Genomic DNA, 17,681 nt, shown 5'->3' on the forward strand with positions numbered 1-17,681 from the left:
CCTGTTGTAAGGCAGGTCCTTACCAGACATCACCGGCAACAATATCACCTATGGGCACAAACCCACCTTCGCTGGACGTGATTTCCTGCAAGACAGGAATGTCAGTGTTCTGTCATGGCCAGCAAAGAGCCCGGATCTCAATCCCATTGAACATGTCTGGGACCTGTTGGATCGGAGGGTGAGGGCTAGGCCATTCCCCCCAGAAATGTCCGGGAACTTGCAAGTGCCTTGGTGGAAGAGTGGGGTAACATCTCGCAGTAAGAACTGGCAAATCTGGTGCAGTCCATGAGGAGGAGATGCACTGCAGTACTTAATGCAGCTGGTGGCCACACCAGATACTGACTGTTACTTTTGATCTTGACCCTCCTTTGTTCAGGGACACATTATTCCAATTCTGTTAGTCACATGTCTGTGAAACTTGTTCAGTTTATGTCTTAGTTTGTTGAATCTTTTTATGTTCATACAAATATTTACACGTTAAGTTTGCTGAAAATAAAAGCAGTTGAAAGTGAGATATATAGAATGGAAAAGGAGTCTTTACCAGCTTTGCACATCTGGCTCCTGTAATTATTGCCTATTCTACTTGGCAAAATTGCTCAAGCTCTCTCAAGTTGGATGGGCACCATTGGTTAACAGCAATGTGACGGATTTTCAAGAATGACTTTCTCTGCATTACTCTTCCATATAGGACAGTTTCCATCACCCTGGTCATGGAACTCTGTAGCTCCTTTAGAGTTACAATTGGCCTCTTGGTGGCTTCTATGGCCATTGACCTACTTGCCCTGTTGCTCAGGTGGACAGCCTGCTCTAGGCAGGGTTGTGGTTATGCCATATAGATATATATATATATATATATATATATATATATATACACTCACCTAAAGGATTATTAGGAACACCATACTAATACTGTGTTTGACCCCCTTTCGCCTTCAGAACTGCCTTAATTCTACGTGGCATTGATTCAACAAGGTGCTGAAAGCATTCTTTAGAAATGTTGGCCCATATTGATAGGATAGCATCTTGCAGTTGATGGAGATTTGTGGGATGCACATCCAGGGCACGAAGCTCCCGTTCCACCACATCCCAAAGATGCTCTATTGGGTTGAGATCTGGTGACTGTGGGGGCCAGTTTAGTACAGTGAACTCATTGTCATGTTCAAGAAACCAATTTGAAATGATTCGACCTTTGTGACATGGTGCATTATCCTGCTGGAAGTAGCCATCAGAGGATGGGTACATGGTGGTCATAAAGGGATGGACATGGTCAGAAACAATGCTCAGGTAGGCCGTGACATTTAAACGATGCCCAATTGTGAAGTTGTGACTTCACAAATGCTTTGCTGCATACCTCGGTTGTAACGGTTATTTCAGTCAAAATTGCTCTTCTATCAGCTTGAATCAGTTGGCCCATTCTCCTCTGACCTCTAGCATCAACAAGGCATTTTCGCCCACAGGACTGCCGCATACTGGATGTTTTTCCCTTTTCACACCATTGTTTGTAAACCCTAGAAATGGTTGTGCGTGAAAATCCCAGTAACTGAGCAGATTGTGAAATACTCAGACCGGCCCGTCTGGCACCAACAACCATGCCACGCTCAAAATTGCTTAAATCACCTTTCTTTCCCATTCAGTCATTCAGTTTGGAGTTCAGGAGATTGTCTTGACCAGGACCACACCCCTAAATGCATTGAAGCAACTTCCATGTGATTGGTTGGTTAGATAATTGCATTAATGAGAAATTGAACAGGTGTTCCTAATAACCCTTTAGGTGAGTGTATATATATATATATATATATATATATATATATATATATATATATATATACTCAAAGCTATATCTTTGTGATCAGGTGAGAAAGCTAGTGTGAGGACAGGTTGCTTAGCAAATTCCTCTGATGTCATTTGTACAACTTTGGGAGAAGTTTCTATACCAACATGTCACAAACTTTTTTTGCTTAAAAGAGACTGATTTTCTGCATACACAATCCATGCAAGATAAGTGTGCATTCTTTTTCAGGATTCAATGTACATAATTTAATACACATATTTTTCAGGAACTGCAATTTAAATAAAAGCAAGCACGATTATAAAAAGAACACTCAGGTGAGAAGGATAAGCCTGCTTGACAGCACACATATTTTTTTATGTCAGAAAGTTTTACCCTCAGATTTGTTTCCATTTTCTGACGATTTCTGTATTTGTTCTTCATGTAAATCAGTGAAGAAAGTCCCGTTTCGCATAGATATGTCATAGAAAAGTGCACAAGCATTTCAATAGCTGTTTGGGACAACTCATGAAACTCTTTTTGAATTGAAGCCAGAACCAATCAAGAAGCTCAACTCAAAATCGTGTCACCAGCAAGATCAATACAATTTTTTTAGGCTTAAAGTAAGTTTGGTTTTTGCTACGAAGTTATCTGTAAAAAAAACATTTTGAATCCAGGAAAAGTCTTGTAATTAATTTGCCTAATTAACTTGCCTAATATGCATTGCAATACCACATCTTCAACTTGGAGGACTGTCACTTTAAACTCTTCAATGACGGACTAAACTGTTGGGAACATTATAACATCATCTTGCATGACACAGTTACACAAAATCGAATGTTTTACGATAATGCTATGTACCTTCTTTTGTGCAATGAAAATATTACAGTTCTTACATTACAAGGAAAGGTTAAGGTCATTGAGCTTCTTGGATATTTCAGCCAAATATATAAGCAAAACTTGAGTGATGAGTCGGAGTCAATCAAAAATGTGCAACAATCCTTCTTTAGTTCATAGAGCCTTGTTAAAGCCTTAACCAGAGTCAGCCACCTCACTTCTGTATGAAACAAAAGTTGCCTATGCTACATCTGTGCAAGCGTTAAAGCATTTGCTCCAGTCAGTGCTCATGGGAACAAGTGGCTCATGTTCCTAGGAAAAACCTTAGTAAAGAAAGTACAAGCCGCACACTCAATAGCTCTGATGCAGAATAATTTAATAAGTCAAAGTTTTGGCAGGAAAGCTGCCTTCGTCAGAGTTTTAGGTGGCGGCTTGAACTTTCTTTTCCAAGTGTGTTTCCACTAGCCAGCACCTCACTAATCCAGGTGTGCATCTTTTGTCTGTTCCTAGTAGAAATCCTAACATAAAAATGACTGAGAAGTTTTAAATGTGTGGATTACTGACATAGTAAATACAAAAAGTTTGATTGTTGATGGCAATGACAGAAAGCTCTCAGTTGGTATGAACACATAGTTACTTCAAAGTCAGCAAGCAGTATTGCTACTGAACATTCATTCCAGGTAAGTAAAGGCTTGCTGGCTTTCTAAACTTGTATAATATGTTGCAGGGTGAAGGTAGATCTGCAGATAGCATCGCAGCTAATGAATTCAAGCCTGTTCTCAGCTAATGGAATGAAGAGAAATGCTTTGTTCCAGAACAAGTGATTAATGGAGATGAAACTGGACTGTTTTACAGAAATACTGGACACAGGTAATACATTTCTGAAGATCAGAAGCCCCTGTTTTTAAAGCTTTCAAGGACTAACATTGCTTTGTTGTGCTAATGCTCCGGGTGATTTTAAGTGCAAACCACTTTTAGTTTAAAGGGTGCAGAATCCTTGTGAAAAAAAAAAATGCCTGTGGTTCAGAGTGCAACAAAAAAAGCATGGGTTACAAGAAGTCTGTTTTAGAACTGGATAAATAATCATTTTGTTCAATAAGTGAGAGAATTTATTTCACAGAAAAACCTTGTATTCAAAGAGCTCCTCTTATTGAATAATGCACCTGGGCACACGTCAGAGATTTTATCATTTGCAAATCCTAATATGATGTACATTCTACAGCCTATGGATCAAAGTGTTATAAAAAGATTTCTAATACACATAATGTGTATAGGCGTGCAACACAAGATTTGGATGTTGGGAGATCTGAAACCATGAGGGATTTCTGTTAATCTTACAACATCATAGACTGCATTGATGTTATCAAACAGGGCTGGGATTAAGTTAAACCATCAACTCTCAATACCCTTTGGCACCAGCTGTGGCCTGAAGTTGTAAATGATTACACAGGTTTTCCAGCTGTTGAAAATGTGATCTATCTGTGACTAGCCTGGCTAGAGGATTTGGAGGAGAAGGGTTTGAGGATTTGAAAATTGTGGAGCAGGTGGAGGAGATGCAAATGAAGAGCTTCAAGAGCTTCTAGCATTGAGCTGCAGCGATACAGAAGATGAAGAAGAGGTGGATCCTGCTAAACCTGTCCTAACAGCACAAGGATTGTTAGATTTCATTCGTCAGGCAAATTAAGCTGCAGAGAGATGCATTGATATGGACCCCATTTCAGAATAGGGAGAGAATTTCAGAGCATGGTTTGGTTCCATGTAGAGAACTCTATAAAGACAGGCAAAAGTGAAAAATAGAACAATGTTTTTCAAGCCTTCCTCTAGTCCTGCAGCCTCTAAACCTTATTTTGCATTCTTGAGTATCCACCATTAATTGCTTTATTTTGATACATTGCATTGAATTTCACAATAGCCTGCTTCTAATTTGGCTATTGAGTTTACCTGATTGCCTGCAATCAGCTGTGTTGCCTGAAGCCTGTGTTGCCTAAAGCCTGAAGCCTGAAACCTGAAGCTTGGATTGTAAAGGGCTGTGACTTTAGGAAATCAGTGATTAAGAAGAGTGAGCTTCTTAATTTTTTTTTAATGTTTTTTTTATCTTGAGTTCTTGCCAAAGAAGCAGACAGACTTTTTCACTTCTGCTTTATCTGTTCTTCTTGTTGCACTTATATTAGACATGTAAGCAAGATACAAATGTTTATGTGCTTAGAGACATTGTAATGCTGCTGTGCAATACTTGTAGGTGCCTGCTTTTGTCTTCTCCCCATCTCTCATCCTGTCCATTGCTAGGGTGTGCCCTTTTTTAACTGCCTTTTCTATTACCTTTTACTTTTCATGAGAAAGACAATAGGACTTACCTGTTGATCCTAGTAGTTGTTTAGTAGAGGTAGGTGACTGTAGCAGAGCTGGCTACATCACAGCTACCAGTCCCGGTCTTCTGTTGGGGGTCCAATGGAGAGAAAGAGATCGAAAGAGATTGGGCGAGGAAAGATTGAGGATTATATTGTAATTAGCAGTGTTATTGTCAATTACAGTGAAAATACACTCTCTGAGAAGTGCCATTCTCTTCAAGGTATGACTGTTCTGACAAGGAGAGGTCCCGAAGCAGATGAGAAGCCAGTATCAGGTCTCTGTGGGGATATAAAGGTATTTAAAGTCAACTGGTTTCCTAAGTGTGTGTGTGGTGCTCTGTGTGGGAGCTGGTTTGCTGGTGAGACGAGCTGCTCTTTTTTTTACAGCTTGTTTTTCCAATGGCCTGGAGACATGCAGCGCAGACAGCCCTCAAGCCCTTTTCAGCACAGGAGTGGCAGAGAAAAATTAAGGATGAAGCTTTTATCCTTTTTGCTATTGCAGCAGGATTTGGATTATTATTTTAAAGACATTGACTGTCTTTCAGAAGATGGTCATTTTATTTTGGACTCATTTGTTTATTTTTGTGTTAGCAGTTGTCAGCGGATTGAGCCTAACATCATGGCAAATTCACTATGTGTGCACACAAATGACAGCGGCTGGGTACAGTGCAGCAAATTACTTGATTTTACATTAAAAAATATAACATTCATATGAAACCTATATATCTGAAGAAACAACACATTTATATTATTGTGTTATTTTAATTAATGTACTTTTGGAAAGAATGTAGAAATGTGTATTAGCAAAGAAACTTGTTATACCTCAAAACATCGATAATTTTAAATGAACACTTACATACAAAATCTTACATACAAATCCTCAATATGTTCTTTAGAAAACATTTTTTTTTTAAATGATCTGCATCTATCTGTAAGCTTGTTGGAACCATGGGACAGGGAAATGTGCATGCCCTCAATACAATCATAATACATTTGCTTTCCTGTCACTATATTATGCACATATTACTACAACAATAATGCGTATTCCCTATTGAAAAAAAATGAATAAGTGTTCATTAAATATTAAAGCATCTGTAAATAACTTTATTGTTATAATGAATAATAAAATAATAACTGCAACTTTGAGTTGTAGAGACACTGGCACAGGGAAGCTTATGCTTATGAAGTCCTTATTCAGTTAGCTAAGAACACGTTAATCTGTTGTTTTGTGTTTGTGTGGTATTTCTACTTCTTTTACCTGGTTATAACATGGTCATGGCCATAAAAATGTGTAGGCTTAAAAATAGACAGTTTAGTGAAAAAAAAAAGATCTGTTTTTTTTGTGTGTTATTTTTTTAAGCCTACGGAGTAAGTAAGACATTTTTGTGTTAGTGAAAGTGTATTTTGATCTCCTGTTTTCACCACCTCTGATTTCTTGTGACCTTGACTTCTGGATGGCCTTGACACACTATTTGCCTGATCAACCAAACCTTTGCTTGTGACCTCAACTATGCCTTTTGCCCTGCCTTCATTTGCCATGACTTGACCAAAGGCTGTTCTGACCGCCTCTACCACGTTCTGCACTTGGGTCCTCCGTTTCCCAGTCTTCCCTAGTCCTACGGACCGTGACATACTGATGTCACTGCAAACTGCCCAATCTTTCTCCAGTGGATGTTTCTTGCTAGAAAATGGTGTGGCTGTTTCCAGTTTTTTAATCTTGCATCCAGAACAAACCGGCAGTGGGATTGGAGCAACTTTATCATTTTCACTCACCTTCGCAGAAGTACTCAATAAGCAGTCCTTCTACTGAGCAAGTGTACACTACTTTCTATTTGTTGACTCTGTTGAAGTGTGCCTCGATAAAGGATGTTACAAGTGGTAGTGGACCAGCCCTGGACACTGAAATTAGTGTTTCCACTGGCTTAAGGTTTTGTGGACAGTTAGCTATCTGTGCCAGATGTGGCCGTAAGCGTCTGTCAAGCCCACTAAGGAAATGCTTTGCTTCCAGAAGCAGAGATGTGTGCTTGACTTGTAGGCAGACAGGGAAGAGAAACATCAGATACGTTATGAAGTGCCGTGTGGAATCACAAATAAATTACAGTTTTATTAGCTGCATGGAGTGAAGTCCACATACAGAAACAATTACTGCTTACAGTTAATATCCAAGTGTATTAAAAACTTACCGAACACGGATTTAACAAGACACTGATGCAATGCCGTGACAAGTTAAAAAACAAACAAACTGAAGGACAATAATCAGAGCGATACCAGCCGATTTTATTAATATTTTATGAACAACTGGATGTTTCAGGGTGTGAATGGTGTTCAGGTCTGTTGTAAAACAGCTCCACAGTGACCATGTAGGCAAACGATTGTGTTAACATGTGCCCATTTACAAGTTAAATGAACAAATACATAAATACAGCAGATCTGAGTTTCCCTCTAAAACATTAAGGACTGGATTAATAAATGTGTCCATAAGTCCATAAAGACCATGACTGAAATGTGCACACTTTAGTTAAAGTATAACCTGCTATATTGCTGTTACTGTATGATTAATAGTGAAATGTGTTTATTTTGTGTCAACTGTTACTTGCCCTGGTTAAGGGCGTCTGCTAAGTAAATTTAAAATACTACAGTAAAAAGTGTTGTTTGCAGTGACAAATCTGTAGTAAGAGTAATAAGTTAAGGGAGTCAAGTTCTGTCATTTAAAAAACATATCTACTAGCACATAACTTGATAATGATTACAATAATAATAATAATAAATAGCAAATATGTTTATTGTTGCACAAAAAGTTCTTATGGTAACGTAATGTTTGTCTGGATAAAATCTTGCATTCACACAACAGCTCATCTGCTATTCACATCCCATTCTCACCACTTCAATTAGGTTTTCTTTCCCTAGGTTTCTGATCTGGAGCCCAGCTGAAAACTGGGATTTACTGGGGTTGTGCCTCCAGGAGGGGTACACCACCAAGCTCACTGCAGGTGAGTCAAGGAGAGAGAAGAATTGTCTAATATTGTTTTGTTTCCTTGCACAGGATTTCAGCATTGATTGTATAAAGGGCAACAGGGAATACAGCAGCAGCAATTTCTGCATTAACACTTCTACATAATATAATTCTGCTATTTCCCCATTTTTTTTCCCTTCTTGTTAGACTGACTCTTAGTCAATAACAAAGCAGGAATTAGTATGAAGAAAAGGTTACTTAGGTCACAATGGGAATCTTTCCTTCACACAATGTCAGCCCAGGCACTCTCAGGACTGCTGTTTCTGCATTCAGTTTCTGTAATCCAGTTATTCACATGTTCCAAGCTTCTAAGCGTACTATGGTAGCTGCTCTGATCCCTGAGCCCCAGGTTACTGCTTGCCACTTAATCCTGCTTGCTTACACTGGTCTCCTCTAACCCTCCTGCACCTTTTACAGCCTTTTATGGCCAGTGAGCTTTCTTTAGCACAGAGCAGAAACAGTTGTGTGGGTTTCATATTAATGGGAGCTGGCTGATGCCCTAATCAGTGCAGGTGTGTGTACTCAAGCAGCTTGGTTGAAAAAGGAAAAAAAAAACATGCAATAAACAGGTAAATAACAAACTCAAGTGAAAAGCAATCATCAACAATTAAAACATTAAATCAACAGTGTGTTCAGAAATAAATTCATACAATAACGCAATCATTTATTAAAATAGTGTAGAAATACAAAAAAAATGGTTGTGATAAACAACCTGAGCGCTATCACCCTACCTTTACATAAGCATTCAGCACACAGATGGATAAACATGTATCACTTGTATGATCTCCTTTCAATCTCATGGGAGTAAATCTTCTGGTTTGTGAAATCCACACCTCCCATTTTTCAATTGCACATTTCAACTTACTCCAGCATTTACACTGATCAGCCATAACATTATGACCACTGACAGGTGAAGTGAATAATGAAGAATGATAATCTCATTATCATGGCACCTGTCAGTGGGTGGGATATATTAGGCAGCAAGTGAACATTTTGTCCTCAAAGTTGATGTGTTAGAAGCAGGAACAATGGGCAAGACTGAGCGACTTTGACAAGGGCCAAATTGTGATGGCTAGATGACTGGGTCAGAACATCTCCAAAACCGCAGCTCTTGTGGGGTGTTCCCGGTCTGCAGTGGTCAGTACCTATCAAAAGTGGTCCAAGGAAGGAAAAGCGGTGAACCGGCAACAGGGTCATGGGCGGCCAAGGCTCATTGATGCACATGGGGAGCGAAGGCTGGCCCGTGTGGTCCGATCCAACAGACGAGCTACTGTAGCTCAAATTGCTGAAAAAGTGAATGCTGGTTCTGATAGAAAGGTGTCAGAACACACAGTGCATCGCAGTTTGTTGTGTATGGGGCTGCGTAGCCGCAGACCAGTCAGCGTGCCCATGCTGACCCCTGTACACTGCCGAAAGCGCCTACAATGGGCACGTGAGCATCAGAACTGGACCACGGAGCAATGGAAGAAGGTGGCCTAGTCTGATGAATCACGAGTTGAAGGTGTTGACTTGGCCTCCAAATTCCCCAGATCTCAATCATATAGAGCATCTGTGGGATGTGCTGGACAAACAAGTCCGATCCATGGAGGCCCCACCTCGCAACTTACAGGACTTAAAGAATCTGCTGCTAACGTCTTGGTGCCAGATACCACAGCACACCTTCAGAGGTCTAGTGGGGTCCATGCCTGGATGGGTCAGGGCTGTTTTGGCGGCAAAAGGGGGACCTACACAATATTAGGCAGGTGGTCATAATGTTATGGCTGATCAGTGTAAATGTACGCATGATTCAGACATTTTTATTTGAAGGAAATGAGAAAATACCAACTCCCATCTTTCAAGGAATGACACAACGCTGCTTGAAGGAACTTTGTAGAGTAAGGAACACAGGGTATTGAATTAGGTCTTACTGTACTGTATGAAAGGACAGATTTGCAGATGATTTGACAAACAAAAAGGCATAATTTGGACATGTAACATTAAAAGATTAGGGTAATGTAAAATGTTTTTATATCCATATACCTATCTGAGCTCACCATCATTTTCTTTATATATGTCTATTTGATCAAATAAGTAGATTAAGTATTTAACTGAGAACTCCAGATGGAATAAAAAGAACACTGCAGGCATATGGTTTCAGACCAATTTCTTTTCAAGGGGAACGATAAATGGTGCCAACTTGAGAGTTATTAAATATTGATATTTTGACAGGCTCTTCAAAAAACATCAGTTTCTGTCAAAAGCTATAATAGAAGACAAAGAAATGCAAAACAATAACAAAGTTGAATTTCAAAACACTTGTCACCACAAAAAATCACTTAATTGTCTAGAAAAAATGAAAATAAGAGAACAAAGTAACTAAATGGAACAAACTTTTCCAAACAATGCATCTCAATCTTGCAGAGTGCGTGTCACACCAATTCAAGATTGTGAACAGAACCAAGACTTTTCTAAGCCATTGTTATAAATTGAATACAGCTTTCATAAAGCCATTTTCAAGGACGTTGCAGAATCCAATTTTCTCAATGTTATTACTCTTATTTGTGTAGATAATGCAAATGAACTTGCTCTGTCTGGTCTATTGGTCTCTTTCAGATAGCGATTAGTGTATTTTATTGCAGATCTTCAACAAGAAATAAAAAATAAAATTACCACTGTAATATGCCTGTCACAGCCAGTTGCTTTCACGACTGTTTTTTTTTTTTCTGATCAATTTAAGTGGATCACATGCTCTTCTACCTAGCTTCATGCATATTAAAATAATTCCATAAGATAAGGAATATTGGTGGTTTCATTGAATAATTGACCTATATATGTAAAAGGTAGCTTGAATACCTTTACCTGTGGTATGCTAACCCCGATTTTTGCTGAGGAAGAGGAACCTCACCACCACACCTCAATCAGCTCCCCATGCTGGTTCAGAATAGGACCTCGGGACACCCAGCCACAGACAAAAAAAATAAAAATAAAAAATATCTTTTCAACAGGTTACAGTGTCTAAATTGTACACAAAGTCTGCACTACCATTTTCTCTACGGGGGACATCTAATCTAAAACCAAAACCAAGTACAAAAAACAAAACATTTTGATTAACTCCACTCACAAGACTCCACCTATGCATCCTCTCCCAGGTGGGTACAGCTTGGTTTGTGCACCAGCAGAGAGCCAAAGTCTGCAGTTAAACCCGAATTTGAGAGATTACTAGTTTAAATTTAGAGGGGTTTTGTTTCACATGCCCACAGGGCTCTTCCGTACTAATACGATAATCAATTACCTTTGTTACAATTGTAAAATTAACTGACACAGAACACAAACTAAGGATTCAAATAAATTAATGTTACTCACCTCTCGTAATTTCGTGGCCACAGAACAGGTTTTGTAGAAAGTTCAGACACTCAGCGCTGTCCTGGAGCAAAGGGCATGTGGAAGCGGTTGGTTGAGATACATTTCGCAGAGGATTGTGTTAGGAGAAAGACAGTACCCTGCACATACTGAGTAGAAAACAACACACAATGTGTCAAAGGATTATTAATACATTTTTTGTGCAGAATTTCAACACATTACTTCTAAGAGTGTAGCCACTACATATCTATATCATTAAATATACAGTATGACAGTCACAGACAGTTTCTTAAGCAAAACAAATACATGTAAATATGGCTACAATACTCTGTGATCCATAACTTACTTGAACAGTTCTTCCACAAATTCAGTGTTAGCATGTTTTATCTGTATACCTGCAGCTTTATCAATGTCGCAAAATAAAATAATCTCTCATCAATAACATCCCGGGTGGCATCAACTTTTATTTTGAATGGGATTCCTTTAAAAAATACATTTGACACCATAATTAATGGATCAGTTGTATTAATCGCTACGTTTTGTAAGTTTGTAAGGTTTGTATTTCTGCAGTCGGTAAAGCATCTATATTTGGATTACCATTAACATATAGTTATAGCAATAATGAGGGATTACAAATATAATTAAAAGATATGATTCTTCATGCAATTGATCACATAAAAATGTCACCCTTAGGATTTACACTTTTCGTTATTAATTGTCTTTCATTATTTCGTTGAGCACTTTCTTTTGGTTTGCACTACTTAATTATTTCACTATTTTTCTCCCTACTTCCCTTCCTCTCCAAGACTCTCGAGCAGGCAGTCCACCGTCAGCTCTCAGACTTTCTGTCCCAACACTCATTCCTTGATCCTCTGCAATCCGGCTTCCGCACAGCTCACTCCACTGAGACGGCTCTCCTGGCTGTCACTGACTCCCTCAGCTGTGCTCGGGCAGCCTCCCTCTCCTCAGTCCTCATCCTCCTTGACCTCTCTGCAGCATTTGACACCGTTGATCACTCCATCCTCCTCTCCTGCCTCGCTGACTTTGGGATCTCTGGGACTGCTCTCACCTGGTTCTCCTCCTACCTCAGTGACCGGTCCTACCAAGTGACATGGCGAGACTCCTCATCCACCCCCCAACCTCCCCTCACAGGCGTTCCCCAAGGCTCCTTCCTGGGCCCGCTCATGTTCTCTCTCTACACTCGCTCCCTGGCCCCCCTCATCGCTTCCCATGGTTTCTCCTACCACTTCTACACTGATGATGCCCAGATCTTCCTGTCTTTTCCCTCTTCTGCCCCTCTCATCCCCTCATGCATCTCTTCCTGCTTGTCTGCCATTTCTGCCTGGATGCACTCGCACCACCTGAAGCTCAACCTCTCCAAATCAGATCTCCTCTTTTTCCCCCACTCTTCCTCACCTTCTGCTGACCTCCCCATCTCGTTCGCCTTGGAATCCACCACAATCTCTCCTTCTTCTTCTGCTAAAAATCTAGGAGTCACCCTCGATCCTGCGCTCTCCTTCTCCCAGCACATCACCACGCTGACGCGCACCTGCAGATTCTTCCTGAGCAACATACGCCGGATCCGTCCCTTCCTCACCGACTACTCAACTCAGCTACTCCAGTCCAGTCACTGGTCCTCTCCCGCCTGGACTACTGCAACTCCCTCCTGGCCGGCCTGCCTGCATCCACTACCCACCCACTCCAGCTCATCCAGAACTGTGCGGCTCATATGGTATTCTCTCTGCCACGATTCGCACACGCTACTCCACTGCTCCGCTCCCTCCACTGGCTCCCGATAGCGGCACGCATTCAGTTCAAGACTTTGACCCTCACCTACCGCTGTCTTGACCACAATGCACCAAGCTACCTTCAGTCACTCGTCTCTCCATACATCCCCTCCAGACCACTGCGCTCCTCCAGTGCCAGAAGGCTAACTCTGCCTCCTCTCCACTCTCCTTCCTCCAGAGCCCGCTCCTTCTCATCCCTGGCCCCTAAGTGGTGGAACGACCTTCCCACCGAAGTCAAAACAGCCTCTTGACCTCATTCCAGCGCTTACTCAAGACGCATCTCTTCCGACAGCACTTGTGATATTAGTCCTCTCTACCCCTGCTAGATAGTACTTCAGCTTATTATGCTCCTCGCGTTCTTGATTGTTTTCTTCCTTGCTCCCTTTCCCTTAGCCCTCGTCTGTATGCATCACAATATTAAATGAACAAAGCGCGAACGCAATTGTGAAGAACGGCTTTATTGAAAGAACGATTGTTCTCGTTTTGCTTCCGTTGATTGGAATTGGGGGTTATTGATTGCGTTTTCCTCTGTTAGAGAGAGACTGTCCATTTCGGCTACGGGTTTGCTGTAGCAGCCGCTTCTGAGGAAAGAAAGGTGGATATTATTGGACCTTCCTTGTTGTATTTTTGCACGGAGACTTCCCTCATTTGTGTTTGCACCAGACTTACCTTGATAATCTCTTATTTCTAGGATTCCAAAACTTTTGTCTTTATAGGCACAATTAACCCTCCTGTTATGTTGCGGGTCAAATTGACCCATTTCAAAGTTTAAAAATACAGGAAAAATATTTTTAATTTTTGGAGCATGAAACTTTTTCTGCTGGGCTTAATTAGTGTAATGAACATGTAAATGGAAAATGACTAATTTAATGTGTTTGCCCCCCCCCCCTGCATGTTTATTACAGACATACTGTTGGGGTCAATTTAACCAGGCAGTGAAAATGGAGCCTACAAAGGTTAAAAATATCAGATTCAGACCAAATATGAGACACAATGTGATTGCCTAATCCCTCCCAACCCCAACCCCAACACCCCCCACCACCACACACACACGCACACGCACACGCACAGAATTTGTTCCTGGACCCCAACTACACCCCTTCCCGCACTTTCTGCTGGAAAAGTCAGAAAAGTATCAAATATCATTCTACCTAAGACAGGAACACTCAGGGAGGATGGGCAACAAATATAAAAGGGTCCTTGCATGTAGTCCTACCAACATTATCCATCTGTACTCTCTCAGAGGTTGAAAAGATGAGCTATATGAGCAGAATAATGACGGTCCAGGATGCTCTGGAACACATCCTTGATCAAGATAGTGATCATGATGATAAATTGTCAGATGATGAGGGTATTGTCCCACAGCCATCAACTCCAAGAGAGACATTCATATCAAAAAATGGCCAAATAGAATGTGGGTAGATCGGCTGCCACTACTCTACAACCAGGTCCTAATGTCACCGTGGATGATATTAAAGGCATTTTAGCTAGTTCTATTATTATTACTATAATTGTGGCTACTGTACAATTCTTTTTTTTTCTCGGCAGACGCCCTTATCCAGGCGACTTACAACATAAGTGCAATACAAAGTGCTAGAATACAGTTAAGTACAGCATCAAACATTAAAAATTCAAATTTACATTAAACAAAGCAATTCAAGATATCATACATTTTTACAACTTCCAGTTTATTCAGTTAAGTACAGTAAGTGCAGTCATACATCCTGAAAAGTAAAGCTAAGTGCTGTCAAGGGTTACGGGAAAGGGAGCAAGGAGGAAATCAATCAATAACGCAAGAAGCATGATAAAATGCTATGAAGTGCAATCTAACGGGGATTAAAAGGACTAATATTACAAGTACTGTCTGAAAAGATGTGTCCTGAGTAAGCGCCAGAAGGAGGACAAGGACTCTGCTGTTTTGACTTTGGTGGGATGGTCGTTCCACCATTTAGGGATAAGAAGGAGCGGGCTATGGAGGAAGGATAGTGGAGAGGAGGCAGAGTTAGTCTTCTGGCACCAGAAGACCGCAGTGGTCTGGAGGGGATGTATGGGGAGACGAGGGACTGAAGGCAGCTTGCTGCAGTGTGGTTGAGACAACGGTAGGTGAGGGTCAATGTCTTGAACTGAATGCGTGCCGGTATCAGGAGCCAGTGGAGGGAGCGGAGCAGTGGAGTAGCGTGTGCGAATCGGGGCAGAGTGAATACCAGACGAGCTGCAGAGTTCTGGATGAGCTGGAGCAGCGGGTAGTAGTTGCAGGCAGGCCGGCCAGGAGGGAGTTGCAGTAGTCCAGGCAGGAGAGGACCAGTGACTGGACGAGCAGCTGAGTCGAGTAGTCGGTGAGGAAGGGACGGATTCTGCGTATGTTGCTCAGGAAGAATCTACAGGTGTGTGTCAGTGTGGTGATGTGCTGGAGCATGCAGGATCGAGGGTGACTCCTACATTTTTAGTGGAAGAAGGAGAGAGTGTGGTGGATTCCAAGGTGATTGACGTGGAGAGATCAGCAGAAGGTGAGGAAGACTGGGGGGAAAAACAGAAGATCCGATTTTGGAGAGGTTGAGCTTGAGGTGGTGCGAGTGCATCCAGGCAGAGATAGCAGACAAACAGGAAGAGATGCGAGAGGGGATGAGATGGTCAGAAGAGGGAAAAGACAGGAAGATCCTGTCTGAAATTGACTGTGGTGTTCTGTGTGTGTTTTGTACTGAACAGACTTTGCACCCTGTATCAATTATTGGTAATGTAACAATAAAACCTATACTTACCTTACTCATCCGTGTTGTGGTGCCTTGGAGTCCGTCGAGCCTGCTCGGGGGAGAGAAATCTTATTGGGTGTGACAAGCTCTTCCCTCGTAGAAAAAAGGAAGTGGCGTAGTCTGGTTTGGCGTGGTCACCCCGAGCACCCGTAGGTGGTGACACTTCTACTGATATTACACAGAGGGGATTAAGCCTTTAGCAGGCTGTCCTCTCTAAAGAGCTGGTTGGTAAACTGGTGTGCATCGAAGAATTTCACTTTTGTGAACAATTGGGATTGTTTTTGTGAAAGGCCTGACTTATACACAAGAGATGGGCTCCATCCCAACTGGAGAGGATCCCTAATGTTATATGATAATATAGCTATTTGTTTAAAAACGTGACTCTTCAGAGCACCGGTCAGGCTGCAGCCTCGCTGTCCTACACTGCAGTCTGCCTGTAATTCCCAGCATAGCCTTACCCTGATTCCTAGATCCCGGCCTGGGGGCATCCAATAAACTACATTGTGCTAAAATTAAATATAATACCAACAAAATGAATAATTATCCTATTAAAACAGTAATTCTTCATAGGCTTGGATATATTCCTTCCTCTCGGGGCCGTCACTTTAACACTCTAGTAAAAGTTAAAACTACACAATAGAAATTACCTGCTCACACTACTTCTCCCACTACTTAGCAAACAGCTTTAAGAAACTGACATGCACATAGATGTACTCACCTTGACTGAAACCTGGTTAAGACCAGACAACACTATTCCATTAGTAGAAGCCTCCCCAAATAGCTTTCTTACTGCCAGAAGGCCTGTACAACAGGCCATGGTGGGGGCCTAGCCACCATCCACTGCACCTGCACCGATCTACTAAGCCATTAGATAGCTACACACCTTTTTAAATTCACCAGGTAGAATTTATGATTAATCCTCCTCTTCAGCTTATAGCTGTTTATAGGCCTCCAGGCCCCTATTCAAAATGACTGAATTTAGCTTATTTAACGTAGCCATAAACCATGATAAACTCATTATTTTGGGGGACTTTTAACATACATATTGATATTAAAGAGTACCCACTAACTGTTAGTTTCCTGTCCCTATTGGAATCGGTAGACTTTACTCTGCATGTGTCAAGACCCACACAATCACATGCTAGATCTAGTTATTACCTGTGGGGTAGAGATTAATAACTTAATAATATCACCACACAATTTCAGACCACTGCCTAATTACATTTGAGCTGCTTGGAGTAGCAATGGGCACACAGCAGAGGAAAATTAAATCCCGTTGCCTAAATCTTACTGCTATTACTAAATGTACTACTCTGTAGCCTACTGCTAGTTTCATCGAAACAGGATCTGTAGATCAATTATTAAATAACTTCAACAACACACTAAGCAATACTTTAGATACAGTAGCTCCAATAAAGACCAGAGTAATTAAACCAAAGAAATGCTCACCATGGTTTAACAAGCTCATTCACTCACTTAAAACAGACTGATATAGATATGAACATAAATGGAGAACTACAAAACTAGAGGATTTCCACATGGCATGGAATGACAGTATATACAAGAAGGCCCTATCCTCTGCTAGGTCTGCCTATTACTCTAATTAAATAGAGTTGCATAAGAATAACCTGCACTTTCTTTTTAGCACAATAGCGACACTCACTAATCAGCAGGTAGAGCCTTCAGAGATCATCCCTCCCAATATCACCTGCGATGACTTTATGGATCATGTCAGTAGCAAAGTCGCGGGCACTAGTAAACCGATAGAATTGGAAACCTACACAAATACTATAGCCAATGCATGCAGTCCTTCTCAGTCCCTGCCTACCTTGGACACAT

Source organism: Amia ocellicauda, chromosome 1 (assembly GCF_036373705.1).
Source record: "Amia ocellicauda isolate fAmiCal2 chromosome 1, fAmiCal2.hap1, whole genome shotgun sequence".
Classification (NCBI taxonomy): Eukaryota; Metazoa; Chordata; class Actinopteri; order Amiiformes; family Amiidae; genus Amia; species Amia ocellicauda.